Here is a 24,437-nt window from a genome sequence, read left to right on the forward strand (position 1 = left end):
GGGTGACACAAAATAGAGGCACGTACTCGCATCTCACTCCCCTCCATTAAATTGAGAGGAGAGACACATGTTTGCAGCACCGTCCACATCCCCTTCTACCCGTTGTCACTTTCAGACCCCGCCGCGGCGGAGTGTTGCTGGGATGTGTGACTTTGAGTCAGCAGGGGTGCAATCGTAATGGCAGTGTTTGGTTACGATCCCTGGCACCCCGGCACTGCCATTACGACCGCACCCCCACCGACTCAAAGTCCCCACCAGCAACACTCCACCGCTGCCGGGTCCATCCGTACTACTGACCAGGGCTGGCGCAAAGCAAGGAAGCGGCGAGCTGGAGATGCACTCTTCATCCCTGACTTGCTACCCTGCTGAGCAGTGTACCATGGTCCTCCTGACTTCAGATGATCTGGCGCTGCCGCGCCGGAGAGGACGAAGCACTAGTAAGCTCTGTTCTGTGGGGAGGGATAGTGTGTGGGCGGAGCGGGAAGTTTGGGAGCCAATAGCGTCAGGACAGGGAGTTAGCACTGGGAGGGGAGCTGTTTACTAAACATCAAGAGGCAGGCTGACCCAGACATTGTGGAGAGGGATGGGCGGGATACCTGTACCCATGCCGATCAGCATCGATGAACAGCAGGAGACCACGGAAGGCCAACCCACCACAGACACTGAAGGGGCGCAGCTGCACCTGGTCCATGGGTCAGGTAAGAGGTCAGATTTGTTGGGACACTGCATTCAACAGGCAGTCGTGAATTGGAGGGGTTGTTTGTAAGTGTTTGGGGTTGATGGGGGTACACATTGGCTTAAAGTAAACACAGCTGTGCGGGGGTGGGGTGGGGATGGGAGTGACAGTGCCTGGAAGAAAACACGAGGGTTGGGGGGTGATACAGGGCCATGAAAATAAACACAGGGGTTGGGGGGGGGGGGTGAAAATGTGCAAGGAAGTTAACACTGGGGCTGAGGGGTGGGGGAGGGAGCCATGGGGTGACACATTGGGTTGAAGTGAACACAGGTGTGCAGTGCAGGGGTGGGGACAGGACATATTGCCAGAAGTGAACACATGGGGTTGGGTGGGGGGAAGATAGGACATATTGCCTGGAAATGAACACAGGGGTTGAGGGATGACACAGTGGCTGGGAGACAATATGGGTAGGAGGTGAGTGACAGTGGCTGGGATAGGACACAAGTGTAAGGGGTGACACAGTGGCTAGGGGAGAACCAAATATATAATGGATAGAATAAAAAGGGAAAAATGGCAGAAAGGGGGTAAAAAGTTAGAGGCACAAAGAAGCAGAATAGGACACAGAGGCAGTAGGGGGTACAGATAGAGGCAGAATGGGACACAGCAGAAGAGTGGAGTACAGAGAGGCAAAATGGGGTACAGATAGAGGCACAAAGAGACAGAAAAGTGTACAGATAGGCAGAAAGTGTGTGGTGTAATAGAAGTCAGGGTCATTACGTGCGGTGTAATATGAATAAGATTGTGCTACTGTGTTGCGTGATTTGAATTGGGGTACTATTGTGTGGCCACACCCCTTCCTTGTGAGACCACACCCCTTTTTGTGAAGGCACACGCCATCCCTTTATTAAATATGGGAGGGAAGGCACTAATTTCTAGATCGCAGGGGGGCGCCGAATACCGTAGCACCGACCCTGATCCCTATCATGACCTAAACCCTCCCTGTTCTATTCTACTTCCAAATTAGCCCTATTTCTCTTCATGGGCCGGATATAATGAAGTGCGAGGAGGCCAAAGCTCTGAGATTCCTTTTTTTAAAGCAGCAATCATTTACAAGGTAAAACCAACCTGGCTTTGCCTTGTAAATGATTGCCACTTTAAAAAAAAAGTATGAGTCCGGCCGGAATCTCAGCGATCCAGCTGTCTCGCACTGAATTACAACTGGCCCCATGTGTTTATGTGTAGATATATAAATTTGAATATACCACTCTTGGGTGTGTGGTCACACTCTGATATACGCAACCTTGGTGTGTTATGATGCACAATGCCAGAAATATGTATTACCCGTGGAATAAAGCATTTTATTAATATATAGTTTTTTTTAAATTACAAAAGAAAACCTCTATAACAGTTTTTTTTATTGAATTAGGTGGAACTGAAAGCTAAAATTTAGGCTTTCAGTTCTATTACATAAGAGTAAGTCAGTTAGCTGGGTGACCAATGCATACTGTATATCAGCAGAGAACATCACAGCGAAGTGGCACATTATCCCTTACCCTTCTGTGCTTCTATCACCAAGGCAGTTGACTATTTCTGTGCTGCCGCCGAGTTTTTTCATATATTGTAACAATATTTTTTTGTTTCTTCAATAAACAATGATAAAAATCCTTATTTTATTTCCAGAAATATGCCCAATGTATTTTTATTAAGACAAATAAAATATAAGGTCCTCATCTCTTATAATAGCCATTATTGCACCCCTCAATCAATGACTATATTTTGTTATATATCAGTGACTTTAGGCACTACAATCAGTGAGTGAAGCACTGATATACTATATAATTAATACAGTCAATGACAAAGCGGTGTAATAATGGGTATTATAAAATGCGATCAGTGAGTGAGGGGAGATAATAATGAGTATTTTAGGTGATGGGGTCTGCTATAATCAGAAAGCTTGGGTCACTCATATACAATGCTGTCAGTGAGTGAGGGTGTAATAATGTGGCATGGGGACCTGCTACATTCAGTGAGGGAAGTGGTGTATTCAGGGCCTTCTTTTCATATGAGCTTAATGGGCACTTGCCCAAGGGCCCCAGGAGTCTAAGGGCCCTAGGCTGATAGCTGAGGGTCCCCTTTTTACAGGAGTACCAGCTTTTTGAAAATCGGCTCTGAGGAACCAGTGAAATACGACTTCAAAGCAGTGGTCCCACCTGAGCCTGTTAATTGCTCTTCCCAGCCAGATATCTCGGGTTCTGTCTGACTTAAAAGTTTTTCTGAGGGTATATTCCAAAACCTGGGACTCTCCCCTTTCGGTGGAGACTGGGAGCTTATCACTACTATGCCCAGAACCAGAGATATCAGCCTTCCAGCAGCTGGTCCCTGCTCCAGCTCCACATGCCTGGTATGCAGTTTTATATGTTCTGATATATTGCTCTGGCTCCTGAACACTGATACCCAAGTCCCCAGTACCTCCTAAAAGGTGGGACTCTTTAGTGTTTTATCTAATTGAAAGCTAAGAAATCTATATCCAGGAACTGGATTCTGGAGTCAAGCAAGTTCCCCTCTGACCGGAAAATAATGAATATTAAACCCACTCCACTATCCACCCCTCTCCTGCATATTAAACACCCCCTACCACCCTGGAAGTCATGTACAAGGGCCCCTTCATTCCCAATGCCCCCTTTTACAGTTTAGTGTTTTCCCTCCTGCCCCATCTACCACCATCTGTGCAGTAAAGGCGTAATTAGCAGAAATTACTGCTCCAGGTACTACATGCTGAGTGGAAGATAGAACACCCCTTACTGCCCATGTGACATCAAAGCTGCCCTCCACCCATGCTGCTGGAGGATAGGTAGGGGTGGAGGGTAGAGGTGGATTTAAAATTTAAATCCACCTCTGATTCTACCAGTGTTTAAAGAGGATATTATCTGCAAGTATTAGTGAGTCGGCTCTCCATGGGATTTGAATGGAACCCACGTTAAATTACCCGGTTTTCCCGTCCACACTGCCAGGTAACCTGGGTTTCTCCCATGTTCAACCCTGCTAGTTACCTTGAAATGCCAGGGCACTTGACCCAGGATGTTTTTCAAGGACCCATTCACACTGAGCTGCCACCAGGGTAACATGAGATCTGACCTATTCAGAATATAGTAAAATTGGTAATGCTGGTGGTTGCAAGATGACAAAGAATCCATTGGTAGGGCAGCACCTGGCTGTCATTGCCTAAATTGAATACTTAACTACAGTATAAGTTCTGTGAGCCTTTAGCTAAATAATACTTCTTCCTGTGAAGTGTGTGTAGCCTTGGGCTGTAGTCAGAGCTGGGTCTGGCATGGGCATTGTAAGTGACTATGGCCTCATTTAGAACTTGTCTACAACATGGTTCTTTACTGGACACCCCTCCTTCTATCATTGTAACTGTGGAACAATGACTGGTTGGTGTCTATTGAAACCTCTTTGTGTTATACAATAAGTAATCAATTTATATAAGATACAATATACACAATACTGTATATGTACACAACATACAATATAACACAGACGGTAGGTTTGACTGTATTGTGGACATTGGCCCTGATTCAGAGATGCAGGCAGTGAGCATTAATGCTGCATTTTTGGTCACAGCAGCGATGCTCAAATATTCCTGAGGAAAAAGACGCCTCCTGCATGCAGCACTGACCCGAGTACTGCGTCTGATGATACAGCATCAGATCACCATCAATCGCAGTCCCAGCATACTCAGGCTGGATACCGGAACTCCTGCTGTGGGGCCAGGAAATCTGCATCCAAACACACAGAGCCTGGCACTCCTACAACATGGGGGTAACATATAGAGATGTGCACTTGAAATTTTTCGGGTTTTGTGGTTTGGTTTTGGGTTCGGTTCCGCGGCCGTGTTTTGGGTTCGACCGCGTTTTGGCAAAACCTCACCGAATTTTTTTTGTCGGATTCGGGTGTGTTTTGGATTCGGGTGTTTTTTTCAAAAAACACTAAAAAACAGCTTAAATCATAGAATTTGGGGGTCATTTTGATCCCAAAGTATTATTAACCTCAAAAACCATAATTTCCACTCATTTTCAGTCTATTCTGAATACCTCACACCTCACAATATTATTTTTAGTCCTAAAATTTGCACCGAGGTCGCTGGAAGACTAAGCTAAGCGACCCTAGTGGCCGACACAAAAACCTGGCCCATCTAGGAGTGGCACTGCAGTGTCACGCAGGATGTCCCTTCCAAAAAACCCTCCCCAAACAGCACATGACGCAAAGAAAAAAAGAGGCGCAATGAGGTAGCTGTGTGAGTAAGATAAGCGACCCTAGTGGCCGACACAAACACCGGGCCCATCTAGGAGTGGCACTGCAGTGTCACGCAGGATGTCCCTTCCAAAAAACCCTCCCCAAACAGCACATGACGCAAAGAAAAAAAGAGGCGCAATGAGGTAGCTGTGTGAGTAAGATAAGCGACCCTAGTGGCCGACACAAACACCGGGCCCATCTAGGAGTGGCACTGCAGTGTCACGCAGGATGTCCCTTCCAAAAAACCCTCCCCAAACAGCACATGACGCAAAGAAAAAAAGAGGCGCAATGAGGTAGCTGTGTGAGTAAGATAAGCGACCCTAGTGGCCGACACAAACACCGGGCCCATCTAGGAGTGGCACTGCAGTGTCACGCAGGATGTCCCTTCCAAAAAACCCTCCCCAAACAGCACATGACGCAAAGAAAAAAAGAGGCGCAATGAGGTAGCTGTGTGAGTAAGATAAGCGACCCTAGTGGCCGACACAAACACCGGGCCCATCTAGGAGTGGCACTGCAGTGTCACGCAGGATGGCCCTTCCAAAAAATACTCCCCAAACAGCACATGACGCAAAGAAAAATTAAAGAAAAAAGAGGTGCAAGATGGAATTGTCCTTGGGCCCTCCCACCCACCCTTATGTTGTATAAACAGGACATGCACACTTTAACCAACCCATCATTTCAGTGACAGGGTCTGCCACACGACTGTGACTGAAATGACGGGTTGGTTTGGACCCCCACCAAAAAAGAAGCAATTAATCTCTCCTTGCACAAACTGGCTCTACAGAGGCAAGATGTCCACCTCATCATCATCCTCCGATATATCACCGTGTACATCCCCCTCCTCACAGATTATCAATTCGTCCCCACTGGAATCCACCATCTCAGCTCCCTGTGTACTTTGTGGAGGCAATTGCTGCTGGTCAATGTCTCCACGGAGGAATTGATTATAATTCATTTTAATGAACATCATCTTCTCCACATTTTCTGGATGTAACCTCGTACGCCGATTGCTGACAAGGTGAGCGGCGGCACTAAACACTCTTTCGGAGTACACACTTGTGGGAGGGCAACTTAGGTAGAATAAAGCCAGTTTGTGCAAGGGCCTCCAAATTGCCTCTTTTTCCTGCCAGTATAAGTACGGACTGTGTGACGTGCCTACTTGGATGCGGTCACTCATATAATCCTCCACCATTCTTTCTTTCAATGGTGAGAGAATCATATGCAGTGACAGTAGACGACATGTCCGTAATCGTTGTCAGGTCCTTCAGTCCGGACCAGATGTCAGCATCAGCAGTCGCTCCAGACTGCCCTGCATCACCGCCAGCGGGTGGGCTCGGAAATCTGAGCCTTTTCCTCGCACCCCCAGTTGCGGGAGAATGTGAAGGAGGAGATGTTGACAGGTCGCGTTCCGCTTGACTTGACAATTTTCTCACCAGCAGGTCTTTGAACCCCAGCAGACTTGTGTCTGCCGGAAAGAGAGATCCAAGGTAAGCTTTAAATCTAGGATCGAGCATGGTGGCCAAAATGTAGTGCTCTGATTTCAACAGATTGACCACCCGTGAATCCTTGTTAAGCGAATTAAGGGCTCCATCCACAAGTCCCACATGCCTAGCGGAATCGCTCTGTGTTAGCTCCTCCTTCAATGTCTCCAGCTTCTTCTGCAAAAGCCTGATGAGGGGAATGACCTGACTCAGGCTGGCAGTGTCTGAACTGACTTCACGTGTGGCAAGTTCAAAGGGCTTCAGAACCTTGCACAATGTTGAAATCATTCTCCACTGCGCTTGAGACAGGTGCATTTCACCTCCTATATCGTGCTGAATTGTATAGGCTTGAATGGCCTTTTGCTGCTCCTCCAACCTCTGAAACATATAGAGGGTTGAATTCCACCTCGTTACCACTTCTTGCTTCAGATGATGGCAGGGCAGGTTCAGTAGTTTTTGGTGGTGCTCCAGTCTTCTGTACGTGGTGCCTGTACGCCGAAAGTGTCCCGCAATTCTTCTGGCCACCGACAGCATCTCTTGCACACCCCTGTCGTTTTTTTAAAAATTCTGCACCACCAAATTCAAGGTATGTGCAAAACATGGGACGTGCTGGAATTTGCCCATATTTAATGCACACACAATATTGCTGGCGTTGTCCGATGCCACAAATCCACAGGAGAGTCCAATTGGGGTAAGCCATTCCGCGATGATCTTCCTCAGTTGCCGTAAGAGGTTTTCAGCTGTGTGCGTATTCTGGAAAGCGGTGATACAAAGCGTAGCCTGCCTAGGAAAGAGTTGGCGTTTGCGAGATGCTGCTACTGGTGCCGCCGCTGCTGTTCTTGCGGCGGGAGTCCATACATCTACCCAGTGGGCTGTCACAGTCATATAGTCCTGACCCTGCCCTGCTCCACTTGTCCACATGTCCGTGGTTAAGTGGACATTGGGTACAACTGCATTTTTTAGGACACTGGTGAGTCTTTTTCTGACGTCCGTGTACATTCTCGGTATCGCCTGCCTAGAGAAGTGGAACCTAGATGGTATTTGGTAACGGGGGCACACTACCTCAAGAAATTGTCTAGTTCCTTGTGAACTAACGGCGGATACCGGACGCACGTCTAACACCAACATAGTTGTCAAGGCCTCAGTTATCCGCTTTGCAGCAGGATGACTGCTGTGATATTTCATCTTCCTCGCAAAGGACTGTTGGACAGTCAATTGCTTGGTGGAAGTAGTACAAGTGGGCTTACGACTTCCCCTCTGGGATGACGATCGACTCCCAGCAGCAACAACAGCAGCGCCAGCAGCAGTAGGCATTACACTCAAGGATGCATCGGAGGAATCCCAGGCAGGAGAGGACTCGTCAGAATTGCCAGTGACATGGCCTGCAGGACTATTGGCATTCCTTGGTAAGGAGGAAATTGACACTGAGGGAGTTGGTGGGGTGGTTTGCGTGAGCTTGGTTACAAGAGGAAGGGATTTACTGGTCAGTGGACTGCTTCCGCTGTCACCCAAAGTTTTTGAACTTGTCACTGACTTATTATGAATGCGCTGCAGGTGACGTATAAGGGAGGATGTTCCGAGGTGGTTAACGTCCTTACCCCTACTTATTACAGCTTGACAAAGGCAACACACGGCTTGACAAATGTTGTCCGCATTTCTGTTGAAATACTTCCACACCGAAGAGCTGATTTTTTTGGTATTTTCACCAGGCATGTCAACGGCCCTATTCCTCCCACGGACAACAGGTGTCTCCCCGGGTGCCTGACTTAAACAAACCACCTCACCATCAGAATCCTCCTGGTCAATTTCCTCCCCAGCGCCAGCAACACCCATATCCTCCTCATCCTGGTGTACTTCAACACTGACATCTTCAATCTGACTATCAGGAACTGGACTGCGGGTGCTCCTTCCAGCACTTGCAGGGGGCGTGCAAATGGTGGAAGGCGCATGCTCTTCACGTCCAGTGTTGGGAAGGTCAGGCATCGCAACCGACACAATTGGACTCTCCTTGTGGATTTGGGATTTCGAAGAACGCACAGTTCTTTGCGGTGCTTTTGCCAGCTTGAGTCTTTTCATTTTTCTAGCGAGAGGCTGAGTGCTTCCATCCTCATGTGAAGCTGAACCACTAGCCATGAACATAGGCCAGGGCCTCAGCCGTTCCTTGCCACTCCGTGTGGTAAATGGCATATTGGCAAGTTTACGCTTCTCCTCCGACAATTTTATTTTAGGTTTTGGAGTCCTTTTTTTACTGATATTTGGGGTTTTGGATTTTACATGCTCTGTACTATGACATTGGGCATCGGCCTTGGCAGACGACGTTGCTGGCATTTCATCGTCTCGGCCATGACTAGTGGCAGCAGCTTCAGCACGAGGTGGAAGTGGATCTTGATCTTTCCCTAATTTTGGAACCTCAACATTTTTGTTCTCCATATTTTAATAGGCACAACTAAAAGGCACCTCAGGTAAACAATGGAGATGGATGGATACTAGTATACTTATGGATGGACTGCCGAGTGCCGACACAGAGGTAGCTACAGCCGTGGACTAACGTACTGTGTCTGCTGCTAATATAGACTGGATGATAATGAGATGAAATCAATATATATGTATATATAATATCACTAGTACTGCAGCCGGACAGGTATATATTATATATTTATTATGTAATGACTGATGACGGACCTGCTGGACACTGTCAGCTCAGCAGCACCGCAGACTGCTACAGTAAGCTACTATAGTAGTATGTATAAAGAAGAAAAAAAAAAAAAAAAACACGGGTAGGTGCTAGGTGGTATACAATATTATATATATATATATATATATATATATATATATATATATATATATATATATATATATATATATAAACTCATAAACTGGTGGTGATTATTAAACTGGTGGTCAGGTCACTGGTCACACTATCAGCAACTTGCAAGTAGTACTCCTGAGTCCTAAGCAGACAATCACAATATATATTATACTGGTGGTCAGTGTGGTCACAAACAATGGCAGTGTGGCTGGCACTCTGGCAGCAAAAGTGTGCACTGTACGTTATATGTACTCCTGAGTCCTGAGTCCTGCTCTCAGACTCTAACTGCTCCCCACTGTCAGTGTCTCCCCCACAAGTCAGATAATACAGTCACACTATCTCTCTCTATCACTTCAGCAAGTACTAGTAGTAGTAGTACTCCTCCTAATGCTCCCCAAAATTACTATTGTGTCTCTCTCTGTCTCACTCTCTTCTCGAATCTCTATAAACGGAGAGGACGCCAGCCACGTCCTCTCCCTATGAATCTCAATGCACGTGTGAAAAATGGCGGCGACGCGCGGCTCCTTATATAGAATCCGAGTCTCGCGATAGAATCCGAGCCTCGCGAGAATCCGACAGCGTGATGATGACGTTCGGGCGCGCTCGGGTTAACCGAGCAAGGCGGGAAGATCCGAGTCGCTCGGACCCGTGTAAAAAAAACTGAAGTTCGGGCGGGTTCGGATTCCGAGGAACCGAACCCGCTCATCTCTAGTAACATACCTCCCTTTTTTTAGAATGGTTCCCTTTGCAGCCCTCACTCACCAGTTTATAAAGGATGGAGTATACATGTTATGTGTGTAACAATAAAATATGTTGCAATACGGAACACAGAACAATTATAATGTTGGGAAATAACATGAACAGTACATCTATCAGTAATAACAGAAATATTAGAAGATGAATGACTGAATGTGTAACAGAAACAATTTAGGTGAGAAAGAGATATAAAGTTTGCTATGTAAAATGTAAGCAGATAAGACTAATAACTAGAGATACCATGTAGCTGTGTGACCCTGTAATGTAACTTGTAGTGTGATAACATTATTATGTGACTGTAGACATGGAGTCTGTATTGTTCAGTGTGGCCCCTCCCAGAATACACAGACCTCCAACATACAGTAGGAGAGTAGGATGGGACTCCTATATAAAGACTCCTCTCACCTCCACTCCTCACTCACTCTCCCTATACTCTGTACTGACTCAGATCTGTGGCTCACAATGCAGCTAGCACTCATACTCACCCTCTGCTGCTTTACCAGCATCCTGTCATTACCAGGTAAGTCATGCTCCCATTAGTTGTATTGCTATATATGTGCATGAGTGTATACAATATATCTACTTACTGTAGTTCTGTCATTATCACATCTGTAGCAAAAGTTCTCAAACTCAGTCCTCAGAACTACATACAGTTCATGTTTTCTGGGGCTCTGCATAGCATTGCAAGTAGATCTTTTATGTGTCAGTGAGTAATGACTACACCTGTGCAGCTTCTAGGTAACCTGGAAAACATGACCTGTTTGGGGTTCTGTGGACTGAGTTTGGGAGCCTACTCTATGTTCTATAGCAGAGTTTCCCAAACGCTGACATAACAGTCCAGGTTTTAAGGATATCCATGCTCGAGTCCAGATGGTTAAAACATAATGACTGAGGTATTAAGTCACCTGTGCTCAATTATAGATATACCTAAAACCTGGACTGGAATGACAGATTTTTGGAAACTAAGCTATGGTATCCTAAGATCTAACAGTGTAATGGTATATGAATTAGATATTTACATGCTCATTTATTTATGTATTTATTTATTTATTACCAGCTATTTATATAGAGCACACATATTCTGCAGCACTTTACAGAGATTATTTGGCCATTCACATCAGTCCATGCCCTAGTGGAGCTTACATTCTATATGCCCTATCACATGTACAAGCACACACATTCATGCTAGGGTTAATTTTGTTGGGAACCAATTAACCTACCAGTATATTTTTGGATTGTGGGACGAAACGGGAGAACCCAGAGGAAACCCATGCAAGTATGGGGAGAATATACAAAGTCCACACAGATAGGGCCATGATGGGAATCAAACCCATGACCTCAGTGCTGTGAGGCAGTAATGCTATCCATTACACCATCCATACATAAATGTAATATTATGTTACTCATTATACTGTAAAATATTTTTAAGAGTGTGACCATTGCAAATAAAACAACTTGCACATATATGGGAATTAATATCTAGGATTAATCTACTTATACCCCTTTCACACTGGCACAAAAGTCCTGGGTTTTTGCACATGAACACACATCAACCCATACCTCCCAACATGACCCTCTCCAGGAGGGACACAATGCTCTGCTTCTGGACTTTTCTCTTAATGTATGATTGCCGGCACCTGTGCTGAACAGGTTAATGGATAAGAAAGGTGTTTCAGCACAGGTGATGGCAGGCATACATTAAGAGGGAAGTCCAGGAACAGAGCATTTTGTCCCTCCTGGAGAGGGTCATATTGGAAGGTATGATCAACCTGGGATGTTTGTGTGTGAATGCAAGATACCTGAGACTAAGTACCTGACCTGCTCTTTAGCAGGGCGGGGTTGAGACCCTTAAAATTGCCAGGTGCAAGATCCAGCAAATTCCTGACTGTGATGTTTGAAAGATGCATCAGGTATACAGACATGTTTGTCTTGTATATACTGCGATAGTAAAGCACATTTATATGCAGTTTACATGATAACTCCACATACAGTAGAAACAATAACAAAGACTTTCTTATTGAAGTGATGACACAGGGAACAGACATGTGGGAGCCCCCAGCAACTACAGAACAATCTTTCCCCAGTCACTGCACTTGCACTAGACTACCCATAACTAATCCATCTCCTTTCATTGTCATTTGGGGCCAGATTTAAACCAAATTATTCCCAAATAATCAAACTGAGATCTAAATTGCAGTGTAAAATAAAGCAGCAGTATTTACCATGCACAGAAAAATATAACCCACCCAAATCTAATTCTCTCTGTACATGTTACATCTGCCCCACCTGCCGTGCAACATGGTTGTTCCCAATTGCTAACTTTTTGGTTTGCTAATAACTCTGAATAACCCTTATCGTTGTGACAATGGGAACAAACTCAGCTTTTAGTTTAATCACATTGTTCACATTTAATTTTTATATAAATGATTCTACCTAAGAGGTAATGTTGGTTTATTAAGCCATCTATGTTTTGCTATTCATTTATTTCTCAAATATAATTTGTGGTGGGGGTGTGTACTGCCCAAACCATACCCTCATATAACTGCATTACTTGCAGCTGTCTTTTGTATTTAATTCCACAGTGTCACATGTCATTTGCATAGTAGAGTTGGAGCCCACTGTTCTCAGGCAGGTCATGTGATGGGCGGGGTAAGCATGCAATCAGAAAGCATGCCTGCTAAGAAATATTGTAATATGATAATAGAATGAGAGGTATTTATAGAAACATATATACAATATTATCACAGAAGTAACTGATACAGGTGACTAATGATAGCTTTTTCTTACCCTATAGTTGAGATCAACAACAATGGATGTACTGACTGTCCAGGTATGACCATATAAAACAGACATGTGTTTGATGTGTGGGATTATCGTTGGTGATAAGAATGTCTAATATTGTGCTACTGTATGTTATTATTATCCATTCAGGCTCATACTGGCAACATGTGTGGTGTAAATATGTTTATTGTGTGTGTAGACATAGGTTACATAAAGGGCACTTAAGCTGTGTATATACTATACAATTATCTGGCAGATTATTTGTCAGATCTGGCTTTTGGAATTAAAATCTGTTGTTCAAACAAATTGGTTAAATCACAGATTTAATCAATTTGTATGAATGACAGTTTTTGTCCATTTTCCACTGTTTGGAAGCAAATGGTTGATTGTCATTTGCTCTCATTCATTACCAGCTTTTCATTCCAAACAGCCAGATCTGGCAGATAAATGTATAGGGTATGCCCAGCTTTAATCGCACATGTACAATCTAAGGTGCCAGGAATAAATTAATAAATAAGATGAAATTGAACATTAATACATAAAATGTAAAAGCAACATTCAAATTCTTTCAGAACCCGGTCACTTTAGGTTGATCGACAAAAAATACTGAAAAAAATGGTATTTTAAGCACCTACATGGCCACACAGCAGCGTGTGCCGGGCTGAGGGGAAGAGCTGCAGCTGCTGCTAGGTAAGGGGGACCAAGGCCCCCACTTGTCCCCTCTATCAGACCTGGGCCCAGGTAATTTGTACCCTCTCACCTCTGCACCACTGCCGATAGGTCTCTAAGCTGATTGATTGATATAATGTATTTTATCATGCAGATAATTATTTCTAACAAGGCAAATTAGCCCATATATACTAATAAATAACGGATATCTAGGCAGTAAGAAAAGACAGCAGCCAGGGGTCTTTTATAAGAATATTATTACACTTGTTTTTTTAATAGCTAGTGTGAATTATAAAGCGCTATGGAATATGCTGCATTATATAAGAAACTGTTAATAAACAAATTAGCACTCTTAGATGGAGTTGTTTGCATTGTACTTCATAAACAATTACTGTTACTATATGTCATTCTATAGATTTACATTGTTGCCCAGGTAAAAGTTCAGATGAAATGGTCCAATTCATTCACTTTTAATAAAATTGATCAGTAATATTTTCTCCAATGCCTAAAATCCCAGAATACCCATTTGTAGCAAATGGTTATACACTGACCATTTATCAGATAGACTGCAATGTGCCATTCTGGAGCTGCACACATCACGGATATGTTCTCAGATGAACCCTGGTGCACATCACCACTAACTGAATCAGCCTCTAAGTATAATTTTACAGTGGAGGAACATTGTCAACTCTGCACCATGTGGGTATAGTAAAGGTGGGTACTCACGGAGCGATATTCTAAGCAATCTGACTAGATTGCTTAGAATTTAAGCCTGATCGCTCCGTGTGTACCCCTTACAGCGATAGCGATGCGCAGCCCTGCGCATCGCTATTGCTGCTGCTAGATTGGCCTGCATGCTGAGCGGTTCGCTCAGCACACATCTCTCCCACATCGGCCCGTCTATATGGGCCTTTAGAATAGTCACAAAGAGCAGGCCCAATGCTTCACTGGATAATGGCTGATGTAGATTTTATGTAATAGAAACCTTCCCACGCTCATATAGACCACTGACTGCAACCATATCTTTATTTTTGTAGATAATGAAGACAAGGGATCAGGAGTAGATCCAATCAAACCGGAACAAGGCAACACCTTTATGGCACGTGACCAAGGCGATTCTTCTGGAAACTATTTTGCAGACCAAGGCTCATCCACAGATATTCATGGAGACCAAGACCAATTTGCTGCATATTTTCATGATAACCAAGGCCAATTTTCTGGATCTCCAGTATAGGAACAATGGGGTTTAGGGATATAGAGGGAAGATTGGTTCTGGGGAGTATTTGTATAAAAATTTAACAATTTGGTTTTTAATAACCTGGAATTACAGTATAGGACTAATAGGGTCTGTGGATATAAAGGGAAGAAGGATTCTGGGGGTCCGGAGACTATTTGTATAACAATGTAACAGTTTGTTTTCTAATAAAGAAAGAAACCTACACCTATCTGCATAAGGTTTGTTTGTAACAAAGGGCCTGATTTGAAGTTGGGAATGCACTGCAGGTGGGGCAGATGTAAATTGTGCAGAAAGATTTAGATGTAACAAGGGGCGTGCCAAAACTCAGATCTAAATTACAGTGTATTAATATAGCTGCCCAACACTTGTGGACTACATGCACCCCCAACCTGCTGCAAAATCATCTTGTTCAAACTTATTTCTACTTAAACTGTTTGCTATCTAGTACTGCAGTATCACAGAGTACCTAGGAAATTGCAAAAAAAAAATGTGGGGCCCTCAATGGTATTTTGACAGTTAACACTCTATGAAAGGTTTTATAGCTTTATATTATAGTTTATTGTATTTATTTATAAGATATATCTTTATATTGTGAAGTGTTATTGTCAGGTGAGATCCAATATCATAGATTTTATAGCAGAGGCATAAAACCAGGTTTGTGTTGGTGATAGACCATGCTGGATTAGAATAATCCTAATGTTAAAACACAGACAAAATAACTATTTTTATTGCAAGGTAACAGTCCCTCATTTTGAGGTCTATTTATTAAAACCACTTAACTGATGATTTTTCCCTTCAAAACAGTTCATAACATTGGGGGGAGGGGGGGGGGGGTTTGTTTACATTTTATTTAATATAGTTTAAAAAATGTTTTTTAAAATATTTAAATATTATATTATGCACATCTGCAGAACGGATCTCCTCGTCAAAAACTCGGGGAGACAGTGGGCCGGCGCAGTCACATGTGATCTGACCATGCCAGTTAAGTGGTTAATTATCAGGTTTTAGACTTGATAATTATAATTTCTTATCACTTAGAAATTATGTACCACTGAGATGTGTGAAAGAACACCTGCAGGCACAGCCAGGAGATGCCAAAGGAGCCCATCTGTGTGATGCGCAAAAGTAATGTCATCTATGTATTTCATGCTGTGGGGGTTGGTCACCCTACTGTACATGAGTGGTCAACAGACATTAAGTACAGCCTCCCATGCACCATTTTCTCACTAGTAGTAGTAATGTCACTTCCCAAACACACGTATCATCCATCTCTGAAATAACACTGAGGCTGAGGAACAAATCAAGAGCCTAATTCAGACCTTATCGCCGCAGCAAAATTGTTGTCCCACGGGCAAAGCTATATGCACTGCAGTTGGGGCAAATATAACATGTGCGGAGTGAGTTATATTTGGGTTGGTTATTTTGTTTCTGTGCAGGGTAAATATTCAGTGGCGCATGCAGGGGGGGTTTCCAAGCACCCAGAACCCCCCCCCCCCCTCCACCCCAAAAAAAATTATTTATTTTTTGAATTTCTTTTTTTGCTGCATTTTGCGAGCCGAGTATTATTAATGGCTGTCTAGTGTCCTCTGCAGCCTGCTGTCTTCCTGGTGGCACTTGTAAGTGCTTAATAAAAGTTTACTTTATTTTAATTACACATACATATAAACACACACACACACACACACACACACACACACACATATGATATACAGGCGGAGTATCCCTTATCCAAAATGCTTGGGACCAGAGGAATTTTGGATATCGGATTTTTCCGTATTTTGGAATAATTGCATACCATAATGAGATATTATGGTGATGAAACCTAAATCTAAGCACAGAATGCATTTATGTTACATATACACCTTATACACCCAGCCTGAAGGTAATTTTAGCCAATATTTTTATAACTTTCTACATGAAACAAAGTGTGTGTACATTCACACAATTCATTTATGTTTCATATACACCTTATGCACACAACCTGAAGGTCATTTAATACAATATTTTTTAATAACTTTGAGTATTAAACAAAGTTTGTGTACATTGAGCCATCAAAAAACAAAGGTTTCACTATCTTAATCTCACTCAAAAAAGTCTGTATTTCGGAATATTTGGATATGGGATACTCAACCAGTATATACATGTGTATATATACACGTGTACTGTATGTGTGTATATATGTATGCATGTTTAATATGCTGTGTGTATATGTATGTGTATATATATATATATATATATATATATATATATATATATATATATATGTGTAGATATGGTATATTTATATATGTGTAGATATGTATATATATATGTGTATATATATACACACACACACACACACACACACACACACACACACACACACACACACACACGCGCACGAGTTTTACGGACCCAGCATATACTGGGTCTTCTCCCGTGCTTGGCTTCTCCCAGTCCTGGAAACCCCCCCCATGCAAATCCTGCATTTGCCACTGATAATGGCTGCTTTATTTTTACACTGCAATTTAGATTACAGTTTGAACACACCCCACCCAAATTGAACTCTCTCTGCACAAGTTATATCTGCCCCACCTGCAGAGCACATGGTTTTGCCCATTGGAGAACAATTTTACTGCTGCAATAAGGTCCGAATTAGGCCCACAGAGTTCAAAGAACAACCTAGAGGAGAGTCCAAGGGTATTCAAAAGCACTATGCTGGCCCGGCAACAGGGAAGTTCATGGAAGACAATTGTACTGGGCTCCAAGATTCTTGGTATTCCAGATCACATACTGTGCTGTATTCAGCAGGGCGCAGGCAGAAAGAGGGAGACTGGCAGGCAACACATTAAAAGTTGGTTTTTTTCCCACCCGGGTTGCATGATGTCATAGAAACATAGAATTTGAAGGCAGGTAAGAACCATTTGGCCATCTTGTCTATCTTTCTAGGGTGTGGTTATTAGGGTTAGGGGTACAGTTGGATTAGGGGTTTGGGTTAAAGTTTTGGTTAGAGCATTATTGTTAGGATAAAGGTTTGGATTCACCACTTAACTGGCAATAATGTATGTGATATGACCACAGCCAATAGTGCATTACTTGGCAATATCTTAGCACATATGATGGGTAGCAGTTGATATAACGACAGACACAATAACAATGGTCATAATCCCAACAGCCATTGATCAACATTCAAAATACGGACATGGTCAAAATACAGACATTCATTACACCAACATGTTCAAAATGCCGACATGTCAAAATGCCAACATACGTTTTTAAAGAATTTTTGCTCAAAAACAGACTTGTTCATACTTTACCATCCCAGTGGACCTGGAGGGGCAATATAATAGACTTCATCCTGCTGTAGCCACCCCTGGGAGTGATGCGGCAGTCTCTCACCACCGGCATCACTCCCAAAATCATGCCCCAGAATTCAAAGTGGGGATCATACACCGGAAGTAAACATGTGATGATGGGAACATTTCTCCCCTCCCAGCACAATTTTGCTGATCACTGCATATGCAGAGATCAGCTACAGCAGGGGGTACTGATTATCAGTCCTGCCCATGACCCGCACTCAGACATGGCCCTAACCGATTTGGCAAGACTTCAAGACTTTGGATAATGCCCCCTAGCAGATAATCCCACCACAAACCTTAGTGTTTATATGCAGATAGGGTGGCATGTTGACATACACCGTAGAACCAGGGGGTGCATGATGACATACATACAGTGCCATGGAGGGCTATGGTGACACACACTGCAGCCTGGATGGGGGTGCATGGTGACATACACACTGGGGCCCGGAGGAGGGTCACTGGTGCCTGGGAAGATAAATTGTCATACACCCTGAGGCCATGGTGACACACTGTGACCTTGGCATGGTGACATATGTACATACTGGGGTCTTGGAGGACATGGTGACATACATATTGGGGCCTGGGGGCATGTTGCCATACCCACTAGGAGCATGGGGGCATGGGACATATGCTGGGGCCTGGGTGTATATGGTGACACACATACTTGGGATTTGGTGGGGGAATGGTGACATACACTGGGGCCTGTGGGAGGAATAGTGACATATATACAGGCGCCTGGTGGGGATATGGTGACATACACACTGGGGCTTGTGCATGATGACATACACCATGGGGTCTGGAAGGACATGGTGGCATACATAATGGAGCCTGGACAGGGATATGAAGACATACATATTGGGGAGTGGTTGCAAGGTGGCACACTGGAGATTGGGGGGCAGAAACAGGGGGGAATGGTTACTCTACATTGTGACCAAAGACAGTACAATATGGCACACACTGTATCTTGGTTGGGGGGCATGGATACATACACAGTGGGAATTTGTTGGGTACAAAATGACACACACACTAGTTTGGGGAGGAACATGGTTACATACACACTGTGGCCTTGTAGGGTACAAAATGACACACATAAGACACACACGCACACTGTAGCTGTTAGGGAGGTCAACATGGTGACACATACAGCCTGGAGGAAAGAAGAGACAGCTACATTGATATAGTAAGCAGCATTGCTAAGACTAAATTGAGTACACACTGGTGAAGCTCAGACCAGAGGATGCAGCTTGTTCACAGATATGGGTCCTTACCGGCACTCCCATAGGCTCAACCTCCATTATTTCTCCATTGGTCCGTAGCAGGTAAAAGGAACAGTGTTCTCCATGACTGCTGGAGCCTGCCCTTAATCCTCATTAGCTCCTGCTCCACCCACGCCATGCCCCGGCATCCACACACTGGTCACCATGGTGGTCAAATCAGTATGTCAAAGTAATTAATTGGGTGAGCAGGTGATCAGTCACAGTGCCTACTCTACTCCCGTTCCACTCCTGCATCAGCCAAAGGCTACACTGCAATTGTTCATAAAAAAATAAAAACAACTTTTTAATACACTTTTGCCACCAGTGAGAGACAGGCTGGTCCTAGAGTAGGGATGCCCCTAGGCATTCCAAATGATAGGCATTTGCCTATAATACCTACAGTGTATGTCTGGCTCTGCCCAGTTTATGCTGCACTCTGCAAAGAGATTAGGGGGACTGGCTTCCACAGAAGTGGGGGAGAATTGGGGGGGGACAACTTTTGGCACTGGGCGTGGGGTAAGGAGCGGGGGTGTGATGCTCCCCAATTTTTTGGCTGGTATATTATATATAAAATCTATAAATTGGAACATGGGGATTGGGGTCACAAAATATTGGGGGCCCACTGACATTGGGAGTGAGGGTATGGGGGACCTGTTACCAGTAGGGTGTGGTGGTTATAATGCTGGGAATTATTTTGCTACTGGATGTACAATTTCTTCTTGGGGGAAAGAAGTATTTTACAATAAGGGCCTATGGACACGGTGGTGTGTTAAAAAACACCCACTAAGTATTTATCTTTTAACAAAATATTTCAATGTATTTTTCTAAATATATTTTAAACTTTTTTCAATGAAAAAAAAAAGACAATATCTAAGCAGTTTCTGGAGGGGGGGATAAAAATCAGAATTGTGAGGGTTAGGATAATAATGTTAGGATTAAGGGTAAGGATTAGGGTATTAGTGTTAGAGAAATAGGATTAAGGAAGTGGTTCCCAAACTTTTTTGAATCACAGCGCCCTAGAGCATCATAATTTTTTTCACAGCACCCCTAGGCCAAACGTTTCTTGTTGAGAAATTTAGAAAGAAATATTAAATTCAGTAAATTGTGTTTATATGTCATCCTTAGGTTCAGTTATGTAGTGATGGACAGGACTTGCTTATATTTGTCCACATATTTTATGATTGGAAGCCACCAGCACTTGTTTTGTCTATTAAAATTGGCATAAATAATTTGAATTGGTCCTGGACCACCAACTCAGGGCACCCCTGCGAGTGTCCCAAGGCACCTCAGGGTGACACGGCACACAGTTTGAGAACCACTGGATTAAGGGTTATGATATTAATGTTAGGATTAAGGGTGAGGGTTACAGTATAAGGGTGAGAGGGTATGTGGACAGATACTCATGGCTAGGTCACTGAGATTCAGCTGGGGAGTGTCCCGGGGGGGATGCGGTTATGTGACTGGCAGTTGGGAGACCACCGGTCAAGATACCAGGATCCTGAACAATGCATAGCCCACTGGTTGGCATGCTGACCTACAAGGACTATTCCCACTTGTGGGTGTCCACGACACTCAGAGTGGGAATAGAACCTGTGGCATGTGCAGCGAGCCACTGAATCCTCTAAGTGGCGTTGGTATGGTGACCGGTGGTGGTCTCCCGACTGCCAGTCACACAAACCCAACAGGTCCAGGGTGAAGAGCGGAAGCTATAGGGAAAAACCTAAAACTATCAGAGGTGTAGCAAGCCTCATCTCCTTGCAATGTCCAAGCAGGGTGCCTAGAAAGTAGTGTCCAGGATATGTAGAAAGCAGGTGTTTGAATTAGAGAGAAGCCAAAGCAGTTCCTTCAAAGTAGCTTTAGAGAAGTAGAAATTTCAGGCCTACTTTTATCTTGCTGTTTCCCATTTGTTTAACTCATGTATAACTCTAATAATGTTGTAATGGGTGGTCTTAATTTTGCCGGCTGTCGGGATCCCGATGCACAGCATAGCATGGCGCATGTAGCACACCACCGTGCCCGCAGCGAGCCCGCAAGGGGCTCATTTGCACTCGCCCAGCTGTTGGTATGCCAGCGGTCGGTATGCTGGTGGTTGGTATGCTATCCGCCGGGAGCCCGGCCACCGGCATACCATACTACACACGTTGTAACACACACATCCCTGCTCCCACAGAATTTATTTTCCAAAATGTATTGCTGAATTATCAAGCTTTCAAATTCTACAGCTATTAAGTACTTCTGTTTAAATTTAGTTGAATTTTGTTTGCCCTATGCTGATGTCCTACCTACCTTCTCTCCTATCTGCTGCATCATGGACTCCACCTCAACTGTCTCTTTCTTTCTCTGGAATTCCACACTATATGTTACACCTTTATAAATCACTCACCCTGCCCACTGTAACCGCCTCACCTGGTACTGTCAAGGGCAGGATGATCGACCCATGGAAATTTTATGCAGTGATTATCCCATTAGTCCACTTTTCTCTTTATCCTTATATTTACCAGTTCCATGTATTTATTATTTGCACACTGCAACCAACAGGCCTTTCAACCTCATGCAAACTCATCAGTCCATTTAAACATATGTACATATGTTTCTCACATCCTCATGCAGTCTAAGAACAGTTGTTATATCATGATTTGCTTGCAACTCATGTATGTTTTTTGATGGAATGTTTTGCTTGTAATTGGCATTGCATGTGTGGGGAAGTTGCTCAGTGAAACATAGTTTTCTCTAACGTCCTAGTGGATGCTGGGGACTCCGTCAGGACCATGGGGATTAGCGGCTCCGCAGGAGACAGGGCACAAAAATAAAGCTTTAGGATCAGGTGGTGTGCACTGGCTCCTCCCCCTATGACCCTCCTCCAAGCCTCAGTTAGGTTTTTGTGCCCGTCCGAGCAGGGTGCAATCTAGGTGGCTCTCCTAAAGAGCTGCTTAGAAAAAGTTTTTAGGTTTTTTATTTTCAGTGAGTCCTGCTGGCAACAGGCTCACTGCATCGAGGGACTTAGGGGAGAGAAGTCAACTCACCTGCGTGCAGGATGGATTGGCTTCTTAGGCTCTTAGGCTACTGGACACCATTAGCTCCAGAGGGATCGAACACAGGCCCAGCCATGGAGTCCGGTCCCGGAGCCGCGCCGCCGACCCCCCTTGCAGATGCCGAAGATGGAAGAGGTCCAGAAGCAGGCGGCAGAAGACTTTTCAGTCTTCCTGAGGTAGCGCACAGCACTGCAGCTGTGCGCCATTGTTGTCAGCACACTTCACACAGCGGTCACGAAGGGTGCAGGGCGCTGGGGGGGCGCCCTGGGCAGCAATGTATAATACCTTTTTATGGCTAAAAATACATCACATATAGCCCTTGAGGCTATATGGATGTATTTAACCCCTGCCAGATCTCACAAACTCCGGAGAAGAGCCCGCCGAAATAGGGGGCGGGGCTTATTCTCCTCAGCACACAGCGCCATTTTCCTGCTCAGCTCCGCTGTGAGGAAGGCTCCCAGGACTCTCCCCTGCACTGCACTACAGAAACAGGGTAAAACAGAGAGGGGGGGCACTTTTTTTGGCGATATTACTATATTTAAGCTGCTATAAGGATACAACACTTATATAGGGTTGTTCCCATATATATTATAGCGCTTGGGTGTGTGCTGGCAAACTCTCCCTCTGTCTCCCCAAAGGGCTAGTGGGGTCCTGTCTTCAATAGAGCATTCCCTGTGTGTCTGCTGTGTGTCGGTACGTGTGTGTCGACATGTATGAGGACGATGTTGGTGTGGAGGCAGAGCAATTGCCGGTAATGGTGATGTCACCCCCCTGGGAGTCGACACCGGAATGGATGGCTTTGTTTATGGAATTACGTGATAATGTCAGCACATTACAAAAATCAGTTGACGACATGAGACGGCCGGCAAACCAGTTAGTACCTGCCCAGGCGTCTCAGACACCGTCAGGGGCTGTAAAACGCCCTTTACCTCAGTCGGTCGACCCAGACACGGACACTGAATCTAGTGTCGACGGTGAAGAAACAAACGTATTTTCCAGTAGGGCCACACATTATATGATCACGGCAATGAAGGAGGCTTTGCATATCTCTGATACTACAAGTACCACAAAAAGGGGTATTATGTGGGGGGTGAAAAAACTACCTGTAGTTTTTCCTGAATCAGAGGAATTGAATGATGTATGTGATGAAGCGTGGGTTAACCCAGATAGAAAAGTGCTAATTTCAAAAAAGTTATTGGCATTATACCCTTTCCCGCCAGAGGTTAGGGCGCGCTGGGAAACACCCCCTAAGGTGGATAAGGCGCTCACACGCTTATCAAAACAAGTGGCGTTACCGTCTCCTGATACAGCCGCCCTCAAGGATCCAGCTGATAGGAGGCTGGAAACTACCCTAAAAAGTATATACACACATACTGGTGTTATACTGCGACCAGCCATCGCCTCAGCCTGGATGTGCAGTGCTGGGGTGGTCTGGTCGGATTCCCTGACTGAAAATATTGATACCCTGGATAGGGACAGTATTTTACAGACTTTAGAGCAATTAAAGGATGCTTTTCTTTATATGCGAGATGCTCAGAGGGATATTTGCACTCTGGCATCGAGAGTAAGTGCGATGTCCATATCTGCCAGAAGAAGTTTATGGACACGACAGTGGTCAGGTGATGCGGATTCCAAACGGCATATGGAAGTATTGCCGTATAAAGGGGAGGAATTATTTGGCGTCGGTCTATCGGATTTGGTGGCCACGGCAACTGCCGGGAAATCCACCTTTTTACCTCAGACCCCCTCCCAACAGAAAAAGACACCGTCTTTTCAGCCGCAGTCCTTTCGGTCCTATAAGAACAAGCGGGCAAAAGGACAGTCATATCTGCCCCGAGGCAGAGGAAAGGGTAAGAGAGGGCAGCAAGCAGCTCCTTCCCAGGAACAGAAGCCCTCCGCGGGTTCTGCAAAGCCCTCAGCATGACGCTGGGGCTTTACAAGCGGACTCAGGAACGGTGGGGGGTCGACTCAAGAATTTCAGCGCGCAGTGGGCTTGCTCACAGGTGGACCCCTGGATCCTGCAGGTAGTATCTCAGGGTTACAGGTTGGAATTCGAGAAGTCTCCCCCTCGCCGGTTCCTAAAGTCTGCTTTGCCAACGTCTCCCT

Source organism: Pseudophryne corroboree, chromosome 11 (genome assembly GCF_028390025.1).
Source record: "Pseudophryne corroboree isolate aPseCor3 chromosome 11, aPseCor3.hap2, whole genome shotgun sequence".
Lineage (NCBI taxonomy): Eukaryota > Metazoa > Chordata > Amphibia > Anura > Myobatrachidae > Pseudophryne > Pseudophryne corroboree.